The sequence below is a fragment of the Ranitomeya imitator genome, chromosome 3, assembly GCF_032444005.1.
Source record: "Ranitomeya imitator isolate aRanImi1 chromosome 3, aRanImi1.pri, whole genome shotgun sequence".
In the NCBI taxonomy this organism is placed as follows: domain Eukaryota; kingdom Metazoa; phylum Chordata; class Amphibia; order Anura; family Dendrobatidae; genus Ranitomeya; species Ranitomeya imitator.
Window position 1 is genome coordinate 480,633,121 of NC_091284.1, and position 18,265 is coordinate 480,651,385.

Below are 18,265 nucleotides of genomic sequence, written 5' to 3' on the forward strand. Positions count from 1 at the left end.
TTGGCCCTCATGGAAACCTGGATTCAGGATTCTGACACTGTCTCTCCTGCTGCCATTTCCCATGGTGGCTTACAATTCTCCCATTCCCCGGGACACACAAACAGACCTGGTGGTGGAGTCGGCATACTCCTGTCCCCACAATGCACTTTCCAGGTCATCCCCCCAGTTCCATCACTCTCATTCCCTTCTTTTGAAGTCCACACCATCAGGCTCTTTCGTCCCCTCTCCCTCAGAGTAGCGATCATATACCGGCCCCCAGGCTCCCCCACCCACTTCCTAGACCATTTCTCTGTCTGGCTGCCGCACTTCATGTCCTCAGAACTTCCAACCCTTATCCTGGGAGACTTCAACATCCCCATTAACAGCCCCACTTCCACATCTGCATCCCAGCTTCAATCACTAACCACTTCTCTAGGTCTCTCACAGCTCTCAACCTCTGAAATACACAAAGACGGTAACACCCTGGACCTGGTTTTCGTCCGGCTCTGCTCAATCTTCTACCTAGATAACTCACTGCTTCCCCTCTCTGACCACAACATTCTCTCCTTCACACTCACAAATCCTCGCTCACCCCAGCACCCTCCTACCTACCATTCAGTCACACACTTTCAGACTCCCTACACTCATCATTGTCCCCAATCTCTTCTTTTTCCTGTCCTGATCTGGCTTTACATCACTTCAATGACACTCTTAGAAGCACCCTTGACCAAGTAGCTCCCCTCACCCTCAGAACCTCCAAACAGAGAGTGAAACAGCCCTGGCTCACATTGCAAACCCGATTTCTCCAGCGATGCTCTAGGTGTGCTGAACGCTTATGGAAGAAAACAGACACACCAGAAGACTTCATACACTTCAAATTTATGTTAAGGACCTATAACTCTGCCCTTCACCTCACCAAACAGACATAATTCACGACCCTGATCTCCTCAATATCCAACAACCCCAAGAAACTTTTGACACCTTTCACTCCCTCCTCAGGCCAAAAGCACAAGCCCCTATCACAGACATTTGTGCTGATGACCTGGCCTCCCACTTTATAGAGAAAATAGATAACATCCGTCAGGAAATCCACTCCTAATCACCAAGTTCAGTGACTCCCATCCCTCCCTTAATTTCCCCTGGCTCACTCTCCACATTTGATCCCATCACAGAAGAAGAAATCTCCAAGCTCCTCTCCTCTTCTCGTCCGACTACATGCACTACCGACCCCATTCCCTCACACCTCCTCCAGTCTCTCTCTCCAGTTGTCACAACTCACCTAACTACAATCTTTAATCTCTCCCTCTCCTCTGGCATTTTCCCCTCCTCCTTCAAACACTCTATCATTACTCCATTACTAAAGAAACCCACCCTCGACCCATCCTGCACAAACAACTACACACCAGTCTCCAATCTTCCCTTCATCTCTAAACTCTTCGAGCGCCTGGCATACTCCCGCCTTACCCATTACCTCTAAACTCACTCCCTCCTAGACCCTTCACAGTCCAGTTTCCGCCCCCTACATTCAACAGAAACTGCACTCATCAAAGTGACCAATGACCTTCTGACAGCAAAACGTAATGATGACCACTCTCTGCTCATTCTTCTTGACCTTTCTGCAGCTTTCGACACTGTTGACCACCCTCTCCTACTCTCTAGGCTCCAGTCACTAGGCATTAAGGACACTGCTCTCTCCTGGTTCTCCTCCTATCTTTCTGACCGCTCCTTCAGTGTTCTGTTCTCTGGCTCCACTTCATCTCCTCTTCCTCTCACTGTCGGGGTACCTCAGGGCTCAGTCCTTGGCCCCCTTCTCTTCTCTCTCTACACGGCCCTAATTGGACAGACAATCAGCAGATTTGGCTTTCAGTACCATCTTTATGCTGATGACACACAACTATACACAAAAAGAAAAGATGGCTGACAGCACTCACAGACTGGAACGCCCGTCTAGGTCCAGGGAACCCACTAGGACCATCGAAGACTTAAGCAGTGAAATGACAGCGCTCCATCCAGGTGTATAGTCCAAAACGAATAAATTTATTTAAGCCATAAAACAGCTGTTTTATGGCTTAAATAAATTTATTCGTTTTGGACTATACACCTGGATGGAGCGCTGTCATTTCACTGCTTAACACAACTATACACATCATCCCCTGACCTTAGGGTACCGTCACACAGTGGCATTTTGATCGCTACAATGGCACGATTTGTGACGTTCCAGCGATATATCCGTGACGTTCCAGCGATCTCGCTGTGTCTGACACGCTCCTGTGATCAGGGACCCCGCTGAGAATCGTACGTCGTAGCAGATCGTTTGAAACTTTCTTTCGTCGTCTAGTGTCCCGCTGTGGCGGCATGGTGTAACAAAGGTGTGCACGATATTGTATACGATGTGCGCATAGTAACCAACGGCTTCTACATCGCACATACGTCATGAAATTATCGCTCCAGCGTCGTACATTGCAAAGTGTGACAGTAGTCTACGACGCTGGAGCGATATTGTTACAATGCTGGAGCGTCACGGATCGTGCCGTCGTAGCAATCAAAATGCCACTGTGTGACGGTACCCTTACCCCCACTGTACCACAGATTGCCATTGACTGTCTGTCTGCAGTCTCCAACATCATGTCTGCTCTCTATCTGAAACTCATCCTCTCCAAAACTAAACTTCTGCTCCAACCATCTACTAACCTTCCTAAATCTGACATTTCCCTCGCCGTGTGTGGCACCATAATAACACCTCGGCAGCAGGCGCACTGTCTGGGTGTTGTGTTTGACTCCGATCTCTTCTTCACCTCCCATATACAATCTCTTGCCCGCACGTGCCGCTTACACCTAAAGAACATCTCTAGAATCCGCCTTTTTCTCACATGGAAACAACAAAACCCCTCACTGTCGCCCTGATCCACTCCCGCCTGGACTAATCTAATGCTCTATTAATTGGCCTCCCCCTCACTGGACTTTCCCGTCTCCAGTCTATCCTTAATGCAGCAGCCAGGGTCGTCCATCTGGCTAATCATTACTCGGACGCGTCCGCTCTTCGCCAGTCGTTACACTGGCTGCCCATTCATTACAGGATACAATTTAAAGTACTTGGCCTCACCCACAAAGCTCTCCACAGTCCGGCACCCCCTTACATCTCCTCCCTCATTTCTGTCTATTGGCCTAACCGACCGCTGCGCTCTGCAAATGACTTTCGACTAACCTCTGCACTAATCCGTACCTCCCACTCCCGACTCCAAGACTTCTCCCGTGCTGCGCCAATCCTCTGGAATGTTCTACCCCAAGATATTAGAACCATCCACAATTTGCATAGTTTTAGGCGCTCGCTCAAAACACATTTGTTCAGAGCGGCCTACCACGTTCACTAATCAAAGTCATTTTATGTTTGTGTGTGTGTGTAGCCCATTCACTATCCCCATCTATCCCCCACCCCCTGAAGATGGCTGGACCATCATTGTAAATACATCATTGTAAATACACACCTGTACTTTGTATCGCCCCCACCTCATTGCAGATTGTAAGCTCTCACGAGCAGGGTCGTCTTGTGTTGCTTTAATTATTGTATTGTTAACGTTGTTACTTATGACTGTTGTGTTTGATACTGTTAAACTGTAAAGCGCTGCGGAATATGGCGCTATATAAAAAAAGATTATTATTATTATAAAATAAGCAATATTCACAATTTACACATATAAAGAATCAGTTAAGGATTTGCAGTTAACTTGAAAGTTAGGGATGACACTTCCCCTTTAAACAGCAACAAACACTCCTAGCTAAAACTTCTTAACTGTGAATGGCTGCAGCAATGTCTTCTGGCAGTTGTAGTCCAGGGTAGTGCAGCAAGAGATTCATTAAGGTTTGCCACTGTGAATGTATGTTTGGGATTATTGTCCTATTGCAGAATAATTTGGAACTTATCCGATGCCTCTCTGATGATATTACATGATGAATAAATATCTTCCTGTATCGCTCATCATTGAGGATGCCATTAATCCTGACCAAATCCCCAACTACTTTAGCTAAAATGCAGCTCTACACTTGCAAGGAACCTCCATCGTCTTTCACTGTTATCTACAGGCACTTCTGCTACAGCCAAATATTTCAAATTTTGACTCATCAGCCCAGAACACCTATTGCCATCTCTCTGCTACAAAGTTTCTGTGTTTTTATAGTCTTGCTTCTATGTTGAAGAAATGGCTTTTTAGCTGTAATTATTCCATGAAGGCCACTTCTAGCCAGACTTCTCCAAACAGTATATGGGTGTAGCTGGGGTCACTAGTTGCTGCCGCTTTTGAGCTGATGGCACTGCTGGAAATGTTCCATTTTCTAAGGGAAGTAAGTATATTGTATCTTTTGCTGCATTAACTTTATTTTGCCAACCTTTGTGTGTATGGTCAATAATGCCCACTACTAGTCGTTCTCCAAATGAGCTGGAACAATAAATGTTGAAACCATACTCTACTTTGTAATCTTTGCTTAGGAAAGACCCTGCTGATGCAGTATAAGGCTACTTTTACACTAGCGTCGGGCTCGGCCCGTCGCAGTGCGTCGGGCCGAGGTTACCGACGCTAGCAGTGAATGCGCTGCACAACGGGGGCAGCGGATGCATTTTTCCAGCGCATCCGCTGCCCCATTGTGAGGTGTGGGGAGGTGGGGGCGGAGTTCCGGCCGCGCATGTGCGGTTGGAAAAAGCGGACCGTCGGCAGCAAAAAACGTTGCATGTAACGTTTTTTGCTCCCGGCGGACCGCCACAACACGGCACAACTGTCGCACGATAGTTGCAACGTGTGTCAATGCGTCGCAATGCGTCGCTAATGTTAGTCTATGGGGCAAAAATGCATCCTGCAGGCAACTTTGCAGGATGCGTTTTTTCCCTTAAACGACGCATTGCGACGTATTGATAAAAACGCCAGTGTGAAAGTAGCCTTAACTATCTTATATCACATTGCAGTGCTCAGTCTTGTCAAAGTTTATGACCTGTGTCCTGAAACTGTGCTCCATAACCTCATCTTTGTAGCAGAGTTTGGCTGTTACTCACCCAGTTGTAAGCCTTCTACACTGCTGTTTCCATTTCAGTTAAAACCTTTGTTTCAACCTGCATATGAAAAAGGCCATCATTATTACCTGTTCGGTATAATTGCCTACTCATAAACCTGACTACATTACTACAAAATCACTGACTTTGTGCAAGGGTACCTTGGAGAAGTGATGCTGTTTAGAAGGCAAAGTGTATCCATCTCAAATATTGATTTGATTTAGATCTTTTGTTCACTGAGTTTGTAATCTGTTGAAAATATTAAAAATAGCCTATTACTACTTCTATTTGTGAAAGTATTCCTACTTTGTAGTAGATTTTTCATACCTGCCTAAAACTTTCGCTTGGTAGTGTGTGTATGTGTGTGTATGTGTATATGTGCATGTATGTGTGTTTGTGTATGTGTGCATGTATGTGTGTTTGTGTATGTGTGCATATGTGTGTGTGTGTATGTGTGTGTGTGCACACGTATGTGTATGTGTGTATATGTGTGTGTGTGTGAGCGCATGTGTGTGTATGTGTGTGTGTGTGCATGTCGTGTGTGTGTGTGAGCGCATGTGTGAGCGCATGTGTGTGTATGTGTGTGTGTGTGCATGTCGTGTGTGTGTGTGAGCGCATGTGTGCGCGTATGTGTGTGTATGTGTACATGTGTGCGCATGTGTATGTGTGTGTGTGCATGTGTGTGTATGTGTGTGTGTGAGTGTATGTGTGAGTGTGTGTGTACATACAGTATATATTTGTTCTAATATATTTTGGTGCTATAAAAGTAAAATCTTGCATCTATCAGACAACTTTTGATAGTCAGAGGATTATATTATTTAGCCTGTAGGCACGTTTAGCATTGTGTGTCTCATCATACAGTACACGGCTATGTAAAGGTTTCGCAGCCCTCTGCCATAAGAATGACTATTTGTTATAAGCCAGCAAATGTAGAATCTGAAATCTGATACAGACCAAAGTGTATTTCCTGCTGTCTGGGAGAGACACCCACCTGTGTCCAGTAATTTCCACACAAAACTGTTTTTATTCATGAAAAAAACTAGCATTCATAGCTGGTGGCGCAGATGCATAGGTCCTCAAGGTGCTCTTCTTGTGAATGTCATATGCTAATGACTTCAAAAAGTGGGCAGACTTAAAAGGAAAGCCGCCTGATCACTTAGGTTCAATATGTAGTGGAAAACCCCTTTTGATTGTGCCAAAGCTTCCTAACTCTCTAGGCTACAATTATACAGACAGCTATTAATGATACAGTACATCCCTTGAAGCAAACCGGTATTTCTTTTTTTTTTTTTTGCAAAAAGTAATTTGGAAGAAGAAGCATGAGGTATGCCTCTAGGTGGTGACAGTGAGTTTACATATATACATTAAAGGGGAGGGGGAGTACTCTGCTCCTAACAACCTAACTCTAATCTCTCCTGGACTTTTCCAAAAGCATGTGCTCTACAGAAAGACAGAGAGAACGGAGTTGCTGTAAAGACTTGAGCTGGACTGTCACTGCCCTTCAGATGTCAAGGGTGTCCCAAGGACTTGGCGTAAGCCGGACGGCTGGCAAAAGGCAGCACCTATGAGAACGTCGGATGCCCAAGACTTTTTGTGAGCAACATAGAAGAATAAACCAGGTATGTGAACAGTGTACCTGCACTGTGAGAATGACTGACTTAAGGGGGGTCTTGTATGAAAAAAGGGTCATTTCAACATTACATTTGGAATAATTCTTGAATATTTTATCACTGGTATGGCGCTTGCAGACCTTTCATTTTTAGCATTTGGAGTTTGGAAGCAAACATGATTATATATGAAACTTTCTATAACTAGAGATGCTAAAAATATTTTGGAGATTGCTTTTTTTAGGAACCGTTTCAATATATTAATCAATTGTTAAATCTGTCAAGATTGAATTCCGACTCTTCACATCGCATTGAGAAATTCTATATTTCATTTTTATTTTATTCACCTGTATATAAGGTAGAGACGAGATAACTAATATGTTAAAAATCTCACTGTAAATATAATAATGATACTCGTATGTGGGCATGCATATACATATGTATATACATACACACACACATATATATATATATATATATATATATATACACATACATATATATACATACATATATATGGTAAACCAGAAACTGTAAGAATATATAGAAGCCGTGTGGTGGTCTATTAGTATTATCATTTCGTCAGTTAGCAAAACTTTAGACGTTCAGAAAATGGTGTTTTCTCCCCATCTAGAGATAATATGGCTGTTTTCTTTAACGCGTTCTCAATAAAGGAGCCAGAGATTACTTCACAGTTTAGTTTCCTATCCTGGCAAGGAGGTGCTCATCGGCGCTTTGGCTGAGGTTGAATGAATGTGGGGAATTACAGCCTGCAAATACAAGCCCTGCAGCAATTGCTTCAATGTCTCTGGAGCTTCTGTGTATATAGACAGTTTATGTATATTCTGCACATAAAGATAAAGCTCTCCTCTAATCCTCTTTTATATACAAATACGGCTTAACTAAATAGATAGCACACGTCTGATCTTATATCTGTATCCTCTGTATGTTCTCTAGAAACAAAAAGTCAGTTGAAGCATAATCTTAATGCTGACATGTATACAGATATATATATATATATATAATATAAAGTAAGCAAACCTAACAGTACAGCACAGATGGCAGGTAACAGTGTATACATACACGTGAACATTACTTACTGGCTAAAAAGGGTTCTTTGGTATTTTAGAAATAATATTGATTGATATTACCGCTATATGTGCACGGACCGTATTCACGGACTGTTCTGGTAGATGTGGCCCTAATCTTAGGAATAGGGACCAAATTAGTGCAGATCCTATGTTAAAAAGTATTGGTACATATAAAACTCACATTAATATTCTTAACATATATACAGTTTATGTATATCTAGTAAAGATTATATAGAGGTGGTGTGAATCGATTCCCAGGACAAGGTCAATAATCTTTGACCGTTGGATGGGAGCCTTGAAATCCACCTCCTACCTCCTGGAATCCGCGGGTCCGTTTTTTGATCAGCCGGCCTGGTGAGAATTCGCATGAGCATCATGACGCAACAAAGACTTCACATGAGGCTGGTCAATCGGAAGAAGAACCGGGATGCTATGAGGTAGGCTGTGGATTTCAGGGCTTCGTCTATCACCCATAGATTTCTGATGCGGCCTCAGTACCGAGTTCTGCAAATCTATTTGCACCAACTCTATTGTGGTTGCATACATGGGGTAGAGTAATGTCTTGTGTTGTTATGTTAGGGGTCATGTTTTGTTGCCTCTGCTCTATGATTCAGACAAACTTTCTTATCAGGAGTGCCAGAGCCTTGTGCTGAAGGCAAGATAAATTGCAAGACAGCTAGGGGAGAAAGTCCATAATGACATCATGCTTTTTGGCAGGTTGCATCAGTTGCCTTCTTGATAAGCAATGTGGCTATGATAAGTTTGGCAAAAAGCTGCAGTTGCAATGCAAGGCCTTGTTTCACATAAAATCTGATGTAGTTCATAAACTCATAGTACAATATCTGAAACAGGTTTGGCAAAGTGACTTGAAAGGAAAGCACTGACACATGATATATGTCCATGGAGTTTGGGGAAATTTGGAGAATTGTGTTCTCTGAGCAGCGAGAGCTAACTTTATTGTGTTTTTCTTTTCATGAGTTATTTCTGTGTCACATATTTAACACTGGCTAGATACTTAATATAAAAAATGTCAGATCCATCAATGTCGCTGGTGAATCCATTATTTGTACTCTCATCACTATGGGACACATTTACAAAAAATCTTGCCTTGGCACCAGTTTTGGGTCAGTACATGTGTCTGGTAAATATAATATTCACAGGGATGGTGTTTGTAAATTTGATGCTTTATTTTGAATATCATTTTACGAGTTACAGGAGTTAGCACATTGCAACAAAGTCTCCTGTGCAAAACCAAATTGCAGATTCTATTTACCGTATATAGAGATATGAGATCCATAGAAATCTATTACACCTCTCCAATTTCTAGAGGAGACATAAATAGTTTTTCTCGTATTTACATGGTATCCATGAGACAAAATTTTGTGACCTATTCCGATACCGTATTATGGATTTATTCTTCCTTGATGCATTGCTTTGTGCACCCAACCTGTGATCAGTGTCCTTCGTGTCAAAGTGCCAGTGCTACTATCTTGTGCTTAGTATGGCACCCCATCACACAGGTATCCTGCCCTAAAATCTATACTATAAGACAGAATATCTCCATAATAGATTGACTGTGAAGATCCTCTGCATTAAAAGTGAAAACCCTGCTTGGCTTGAGATATAGGCAAAGCAAAGGAGATATCCATCACTTTGGATATACAGTTTAACCAATGTATTAGTACAGCATAAAAGGTTCCAGATACATTAAAAATATTGCATAAAGGCAAAAACCGCCATGTTTTGAAGATAGACCTGTCCTTAATCATGGTAAGCATCTGGTACCCAATAAAAACATTTGGCTATCTCCGATGCGAGGTTGAGCAAAATGGGGCTGCAATCTGTATTTTAAGTGAAGAGCTGTCACAGGGACAAAAGTTGCTATTTTATACTCTTATTTTCTTACCACTGGTCCCAAGTATTCTTTATTTTTTTTTTTTGCTTTTAAATCCGCCTTATGATTCTAGAAATATGGGCCATTTTATATAGTGTTAATTTTTAGTGTCTTCACCAAGGTTTGCGTTGCTCACGGGATTTCTTATCTTTAGTGTGCTCTGCATTTGTATTCTGTGAGCAACTCTTCCTTGGTAAGGACTAGAGTTGGGTGGATTCATTTGTGGGACTCCTTTCATATGGGTTTTGATTGTCACACCACAAATGATGATGTTATGCCAATCAAAAGCTGTGGTAAGGATCCCGGAGAGTAAGAGAATTGCCAGCCTTTCATACAGCAACCAGAGACTGCTAACCTGATCAATGGACTAAAGTTCTGCACATCGATCTACCCAATTCTAGTGAAGACCAACAGATTTGAAAAAAAAGACAGAATACTCGGGACTCGGGAGCAGTGGGAATGAAATAAGAGAAAAAACTGCCCGCTTGTGACCTGGTAGCAGGACCTCCTTAAGAAATACAGGGGAGAAGAACAGGACTTCCTGAAACTACATTAAAATGTGCTAAGATTTTTGAAGGGTCTAGATAAAGAGCACTTTCCCTATTAAGTGTATCCACAAACTGAAAGCTCCTTGGCACAACTCTGCCCAATGCACAGCTAATTGCCGTGTCCATAGTAGTGCCACTATTAGAGCCAAGGTGAAACTTCAAATACTTATTTTTATTAAATTAATGACCCAATCAGTCAGCAGTGTAATGTATATGTGGGCCTCCCAACTCTCCCCAACAGATGATGTTTCGTTGAGAGAAAGATCAGGCCTATTCGATTTCCAAAAGAGGACTTTGGGAGCAACTCTCTCAAAGCATACACGGGAGTGCACAGTTGAGCCGAACATTCCTATGTGTGGGGGAGTTGGGAAATAACTGTCTGCTAGCAGCTATCTAATGCATATGGGGCATTGAGTCAAGTACCTCAAGGGTTAAGCTCAGGTTCACACAATGCAGTTTTTTATTGTTTGAATTAAAACTTTGTAACAAAAATAAAGCCATTGCTCATTAAGGTTCACTTATTTTATCCATACTATCCCCGTGTTTAGGATCCAAGATGCATACAAGACTGCATAAAATCCACAATGTGGTAATAAGATATTAGTAAACTTTTCAACCAGATACAGTATATAATACCAAGTTCTGTGATATATAACCATTGGCTAGCAGGTTTTTAGTAATGTTGTTAGACCTAATCTTCACTATAAAAGGACATCAAATGGATTCATAAAATACAGAATGCAAAAAATTGCAGCAGATTTCATCAGTGTGCTGATAAAATAACAGATGATAGTGTCAGATACCGAAGGAGCAAAACATAATGTAAATAGGCAGTGACAGCTGGTGCAAAGATACTTGTTGTTCGGCAGAGTGGGCACAAGGTGCCATAAAAGCTGCAGTCATTATTTTTTAAAATGTGAGAAATGAGCATAATGCATTCATTTTCTAAAACACTAGAATTTCATTTTACTATATGATTGAACATTCAGGGACTTTCATGTGAAAATTAAGTTAATTTCATCGATGATTTGTCATACAAGTATTCTATTCCTTATCAATCTGTATTTTTACGGTTTGAAACCTGGCAGTCTACACTACAACCAATGCACCTAATGGAGAATATATCTGTACATTTTTTTGGGGGGGAAATACATATTTTTTTGACAATGAAGAGTTTTTACAAGTGGAATGAGACTTAGGGTACCGTCACACTATACGTTTTACCAACGATCACGACCAGCGATACAACCTGGCCGTGATCGTTGGTAAGTCGTAGTGTGGTCGCTGGAGAGCTGTCACACAGACAGCTCTCCAGCGACCAACGATGCCGAGGTCCCCGGGTAACCAGGGTAAACATCGGGTTACTAAGCGCAGGGCCGCGCTTAGTAACCTGATGTTTACCCTGGTTACCAGCGTAAAAAAAAAACAAACAGTACATACTTACATTCCGGTGTCTGTCCCTTGCCGTCTGCTTCCCGCACTCACTGACTGCCGGCCGTAAAGTGAAAGCACAGCACAGCGGTGACGTCACCGCTGTGCTCTGCTTTCACTTTTCGGCCGGCAGTCAGTCAGTTTGGGAAGCAGACGGCAAGGGACCTGACGGACACCGGAATGTAAGTATGTACTATTTGTTTCTTTTTACGTTTACGCTGGTAACCAGGGTAAACATTGGGTTACTAAGCGCGGCCCTGCGCTTAGTAACCCGATGTTTACCCTGGTTACAAGTGAACGCATCACTAGATCGGTGTCACACACACCGATCCAGCGATGACAGCGGGAGATCCAGTGACGAAAGAATGTTCCAAACGATCTGCTACGATGTACGATTCTCAGCAGGATCCCTGATCGCTGCTGCGTGTCAGACACAGCGATATCGTATGGATATCGCTGGAACGTCACGAATCGTACCGTCGTAGCGACAAAAGTGCCACTGTGTGACGGTACCCTTAAGGTACCTTCACACACAGCGACGCTGCAGCGATACCGACAACGATGTCGATCGCTGCAGCGTCGCTGTTTGGTCGCTGGACAGCTGTCACACAGACCGCTCTCCAGCGACCAACAATGCCGGTAACCAGGGTAAACATCGGGTTACTAAGCGCAGGGCCGCGCTTAGTAACCCGATGTTTACCCTGGTTACCATCGTAAAAGTTAAAAAAACAAACACTACATACTTACCTACCGCTGTCTGTCCCCGGCGCTCTGCTTCTCTGCTCTGGCTGTGAGCACAGCGGCCGGAAAGCACAGCGGTGATGTCACCGCTCTGCTTTCCGGCTGCCCGGCGCTCACAGCCAGAGCAGAGAGGCAGAGCGCCGGGGACAGACAGCGGAAGGTAAGCATGTAGTGTTTGTTTTTTTAACTTTTACGATGGTAACCAGGGTAAACATCGGGTTACTAAGCGCGGCCCTGCGCTTAGTAACCCGATGTTTACCCTGGTTACCAGCGAAGACATCGCTGAATCGGCGTCACAAACGCCGATTCAGCGATGTCAGCGGGAGAGCCAGCGACCAAATAAAGTTCTGGCCTTCTAGCACCGACCAACGACATCACAGCAGGATTCTGATCGCTGCTGCGTGTCACACTGAAGGATATCGCTAGCCAGGACGCTGCAACGTCACGGATCGCTAGCGATGTCATTTAGTGTGAAGGTACCTTTAGATTGACATTCCCTAGGCAATACCCTTGGAGCTAATTTCTAACCTGTATGTCTACTGATATAAAATTGCCAATTATGATGTGAAATACCAGAAGCTTTGCAAAGATTTTAAAAGTTTAGAGGCGCAAACTCAGTTTTGCCACTTAAAAAATATGTATATTGGAGACATCATATCTATAAGACTATATCTATAAGACAACAAGCATAGATACAATGCTATGCATTATACCAAAGCAATACATTAGGTAATCTCCAAATAATGATCAGATAACAGTTTGACATATAAATATAGTACAATTAGAGGTTTCCACTACATTAACATTGATGACCTATCCCTAGGATATCTAAGTCTTAGATGAGTAGTGTTGAACATTCCGATACTGCAAGTATTGAGTATCAGCCGATATTTGTTGTATCGGAATTCCGATACCGAGTTCCGATATTTTTGCGATATGGGAAATCGGAATCGGCGTGTGCGGTGCGTATGGTTCCAATGGTCTGGAGGAGAGGAGATTCTCCTTCAGGCCCTGGGATCCATATTCATGTAAAAAATAAAGAATAAAAATAAAAAATATGGATATACTCACCCCTCCGACGCACCCTGGCTGTCACCGCTGCTAGCGTCTGCCTCCGTTCCTAAGAATGCAGTGAGTGAAGGACCTTCGATGACGTCACGGTCACATGAGCGGTCAGGTGACCGGTCACCTGACCGCGACATCATCAAAGGTCCTTCACTCACTGCATTCTTAGGGACGGAGGCAGACGCTCGCAGCGGTGACAGCCAGGGTCCTTCGAAGGGGTGAGTATATCCATATTTTTTATTTTCATTCTTTATTTTTTACATTAATATGGATCCCAGGGCCTGAAGGAGAGTTTCCTTTCCTTCAGACCCTGGGAACCATCCAGGATACCTTCCGATATTTGTGTCCCATTGACTTGCATTGGTATCGGGTATCGGTATCGGCGAAATCCGATATTTTTTGGATATCGGCCGATACCATCTGATACCGATACCTTTGAATATCGGAAGGTATCGCTCAACACTATAGATGAGCTGTTATTGGTGGCGGCCGCTGGCCGTAAGCACTCACTCGCAGAGATGGCTGTCTTATGGCTGCCGCCGGGCACTACACATCCACCTCCTATTGATTTGAATAGGAGGTGGATGTGTAGTACCAAGCCTTGGCCACTACCAGAAGATGGAGCAGCAGAGGGAGCAGCTCCACAATGGAGGACCCACGGCCGGTGGCCGCTGCTGCTGAAAACGGCTGATGGGTGGGGATGCCAGGTGTTGGACCCTGACCAATAAGACATTGATGACCTATCCTAAGGATAAGTCATCAGTACTACAGTAGTGGACAACCTCTTTAAATTGATTGGCTCGCAGGTTACACTTTGTCTGACTGAAGTGGTTCACATTTCCTTTTTACTTTCTATATGGCCCAGACCACTATGAAGACTTAATTAATCCACAAATCATCTCTGCATGCCCTTCCTATACTTCTATACTCACTATACTACCCAACTTACCCCTGTCAGTGCCCCCTACACAGTAATAAAGCCCGCCTTGTGCCTCACACAATATTAGTGCCTGCTTTTCTGCTGCACAAATTAATTGTGTTCCTAGACAGTAATAGATATACACTGAGGACTATTAGGCAGAGAAAAAGCATTGATGTGAAAGTGCCCTACTATTTCAATCAACTTTTCATGTTAAATGCATCTTGTGAAAAATAGAGGCTTTTCTTAATTTTCCATATTTCCATACCACTGTCTATATTTATTTATACTATATTTCCATATCACTATTTATAAAAAAAATCAGATGTCTTCACGCTGGACACAAGGCCTTATACTAGTTTCCTGTTAAGTGCAGAAATTTTTCAGCAGTCTCATTAAGGTACCTTCACACTGAACGATATCGCTAGCGATCCGTGAGGTTGCAGCGTCCTGGCTAGCGATATCGTTCAGTTTGACACGCAGCAGCGATCAGGATCCTGCTGTGATATCGTTGGTCGGAGCTAGAAGGCCAGCACTTTATTTTGTCGCTGGACCTCCTGCAGACATCGCTGAATCGGCGTGTGTGACGCTGATTCAGCGATGTCTTCACTGGTAACCAGGGTAAACATCGGGTTACTAAGCGCAGGGCCGCGCTTAGTAACCCAATGTTTACCCTGGTTACCAGCGTAAAAGTAAAAAAAACAAACAGTACATACTTACATTCCGCTGTCTGTCCCCCGCTGTGCTTCTCTGCACTGTCAGCGCCGGCCAGCCGGAAAGCAGGGCAGAGCGGTGACGTCACTGCTCTGCTTTCCGGCCGCTGTGCTTACACTGTGCAGAGAAGCAGAACGCCGGGGGACAGACAGCGGAAGGTAAGTATGTACTGTTTTTTTTTTAACTTTTACGCTGGTAACCAGGGTAAACATCGGGTTACTAAGCGCCGCCCTGCGCTTAGTGACCCGATGTTTACCCTGCTACCGGCATCGTTGGTCGCTGGAGAGCTGTCAGTGTGACAGCTCTCCAAAGACCAAACAGCAACGCTGCAGCGATCGGGATCGTTGTCTGGATCGCTGCAGCGTCGCTCAGTGTGAAGGTACCTTTATTATCACAGACTGTATTATAGTGCACGTTAACACCTTTTTATACAGTATTTAACACACTAAATGATGGTCACAGCTCATCCCCTCTTCCTTTCACAATCACCTTTGCTCTGATTAGATCATGTTCAGATAAGACTTTTATACAAACAGTTGCCATTCAATTCTTGCTAATGTACATATGCCCAACAGGAAGCAGGAATCTGGCCTATGGGCCATTGTGAAAATTGTGACTTTTTTTTTTTTTGATAGATAATATGCATAATAAGAAACAACATTTTTAAATGCATTTAAAATAAAATCCCAATTTAAACAATAGATAATTTTCTCATTGCACATTCTCTCTAAAGAAATAAAGTACCTTAGGGCAAGAGGATAACGACAATACACTTGTAGTATTGGTCACTGGTCCTGGATACAACTCCAAGTGAACCACAAAACAATGACATTTGTTGGGTCCCTCGCTCTGATGTCTTCAGCTGCTTCTTTAGTGAAATGCTTTTGCTTATCATGGACCTTTGAGTGTTTTATCCTGCACTTTGTACCCACTAGGGATTCTTTATAATACTATATTGCCTTGGATTCCTATAGATCTGTTATTAGGACCACCATAGTATGCTTTTGTTCTCATGGAGTTGTATCCATGCAGCTTAAGGTACCTTCACACTCAGCAACTTTGCAAAGAGAACGACAACAATCTGTGATGTTGTAGCATCCAGGATAGCGATCTCGTTGTGTTTGACACGCAGCAGCGATCTGGATCCCACTGTGCCATCGCTGGTCGGAGCTAGAAGTCCAGAACTTTATTTCGTCACCAGGTTGGCGTGTATCGTCATGTTTGACATCAAAAGCAACTACGCCAGTAACGAGCATAGGGCCCCTAGATGTGTGTCGGATCGGTACACTCCGGCTGTTTGACATGGAGCTAACAACCAGCGAGAATGAGAAGTGAGTCTCCGTTACGTCACTGGATCGCTCCTGCATCGTTCTGGAGTTGCTGTGTTTGACGTTTCTACAGCGACCTAAACAGCGACGCTCCAGTGATCTAGTTTAGGTCAGCTCGTTGTCTATATCACTGCAGCGTCGCTGAGTGTGACGGTACCTTAAACCATATCAAGTGTAAACGAGAGGATTGTGAATCCCCTGTGTGTTTTTAATTGTATTTAATTGTATCTTATCCCTTTTTTATATGGTGTAATAACATTTGTGAATAGATTCTAGAGTGTGCTTGGATATCTGACCCCTCTACTTCTTTTTTATGTGTTAGTTTTTGAAAAGCAAGTGAATCTTCAATATGTTTTTTTTCATCACTGAGAAACATCCTCACAAAATTGCCTTTGTTTGTCACATTTATGTAAAATTTGAGCAGGAATAAAAGATTAGCCAAGTTCTGTATCTGTCTTGGAAAAAAACATGATGGAATAGATAATGAACAATTATTTTCATGATAGAGACCAGAAAAGCACTACTTCAGAGCTGGCTTGTACTCTTTAGGTTGTATAATATTCAGAGTCTCTGAACTTTTAGTATCAACACTTGTTTTAGATCATTGTAGACATGAAACAGAGATGGGTACCTGCATAAAGTTTATAAAACAAATTATGTGACCCAAACCCGTTTTTCTCTTTTTTTCATGTGATGAGTTTATCCTGGAATAAGAATTTGGAACCTTTATTATGATGAAGAAACATGATTTATGGAATAACACAACTATCTTTACCAAAGGGTTACTTTTGTTAACATGTTTTGTACATTTAAAGTAAAAATTGAAACCGTGAGATGTTTGAAAATCAGGAAGTTTGCCATACCGCTATCTGTATAATAACTACAGTATAATGGTTAATAAAAACTGCTACATGTGCACAGACAGCTTGCCTCGATATCTAAAAGTATAATTACTAGGCACAATACCCCCAAATTACTGCCAGGTACAAATATCCCCTTTCCAGTATTGGAAAACTCATCTCTTTAAAGCCAAAAACTGCTGATAACAAGAATATATTTTTAATAAAATTGTGTTTTTGAAGGAGCGTTAGTTCTATCTCACAGTCTAGTGAAACCGGGCTGTGCTTGGCTATTCAACCTGAAGCTTGACATAGTGACATAGTCTTATAAGAGATTGGTTTTTATGGATTTAGTTTTATTTTTTAATGGCACCATTTCATTTTTGATACGATGTATTAAGAAAAATAATTGTTTGGTGCATTAGTAAATAACAGCAATTTGACTTTTGGTTTTTTTGGATTTTATTTTTATGTTTATTGTGTGCTAACTATGACATTACGTTTATAAAAGTACCAAATGTATTTCATTTTAAGTTTTATTACTTTTAAAAAATTGAAAACTTTTAAAAAACATATTCTGAAACCTTTAGCTTTTTTAATTTTCATGGCAGTTGGGTGTCAGTGGTATAACACAGCCAGCATCCGTCCTGCATGGAGTGAGCTCAACTTCTGTACCAACTACATGAGCCTGTCAAAATGAGCAAAGGGATTAATACTGGCATCTTTCCATGTGGCAAATAGGCACAAGGGCCCGCTGAAAAACCAGAGCGTGGGTATCTCCGCATTCTTTATTACGCAAAATAGAAAGAAAAAAACAGTTCACCGTCAACTATGTCCCAAGTGTTGGGGAGCACCGAAAAATGTCTTTGCCTGGACGCAGTACAAGCAACATAAAGGAAAATTCGGCTTCTCAGAACAAAATCTTTATTAGCGAATTATTTCAGACAGGTCATGAAACTAAAACCAAGTCAAGATAATGACATACGCACAGTTAGTGACTGGGCGGTCAGAGACCAACCCGGCGGTATCTGACCGTCCAGTCATGGACTGTGCATATGTCATTATCTTGAT

General features: G+C 42.7%; 1 protein-coding gene across 2 annotated transcripts in view; it reads left to right on the forward strand.

The window, feature by feature from the left end:
* The first annotated feature begins 6,431 nt into the window (after nucleotides 1-6,431).
* EDAR (ectodysplasin A receptor) overlaps nucleotides 6,432-18,265 on the forward strand; it is a 226,279-nt gene continuing 214,445 nt past the window's right edge. Inside the window, exon 1 of one of the 2 annotated variants that reach the window (XM_069757551.1) lies at nucleotides 6,432-6,636. The gene's annotated coding sequence lies outside the window, so the exon portion shown is untranslated. The remainder of the gene's footprint in view (nucleotides 6,637-18,265) is intronic. The other variant, XM_069757555.1, reaches the window with a different exon arrangement.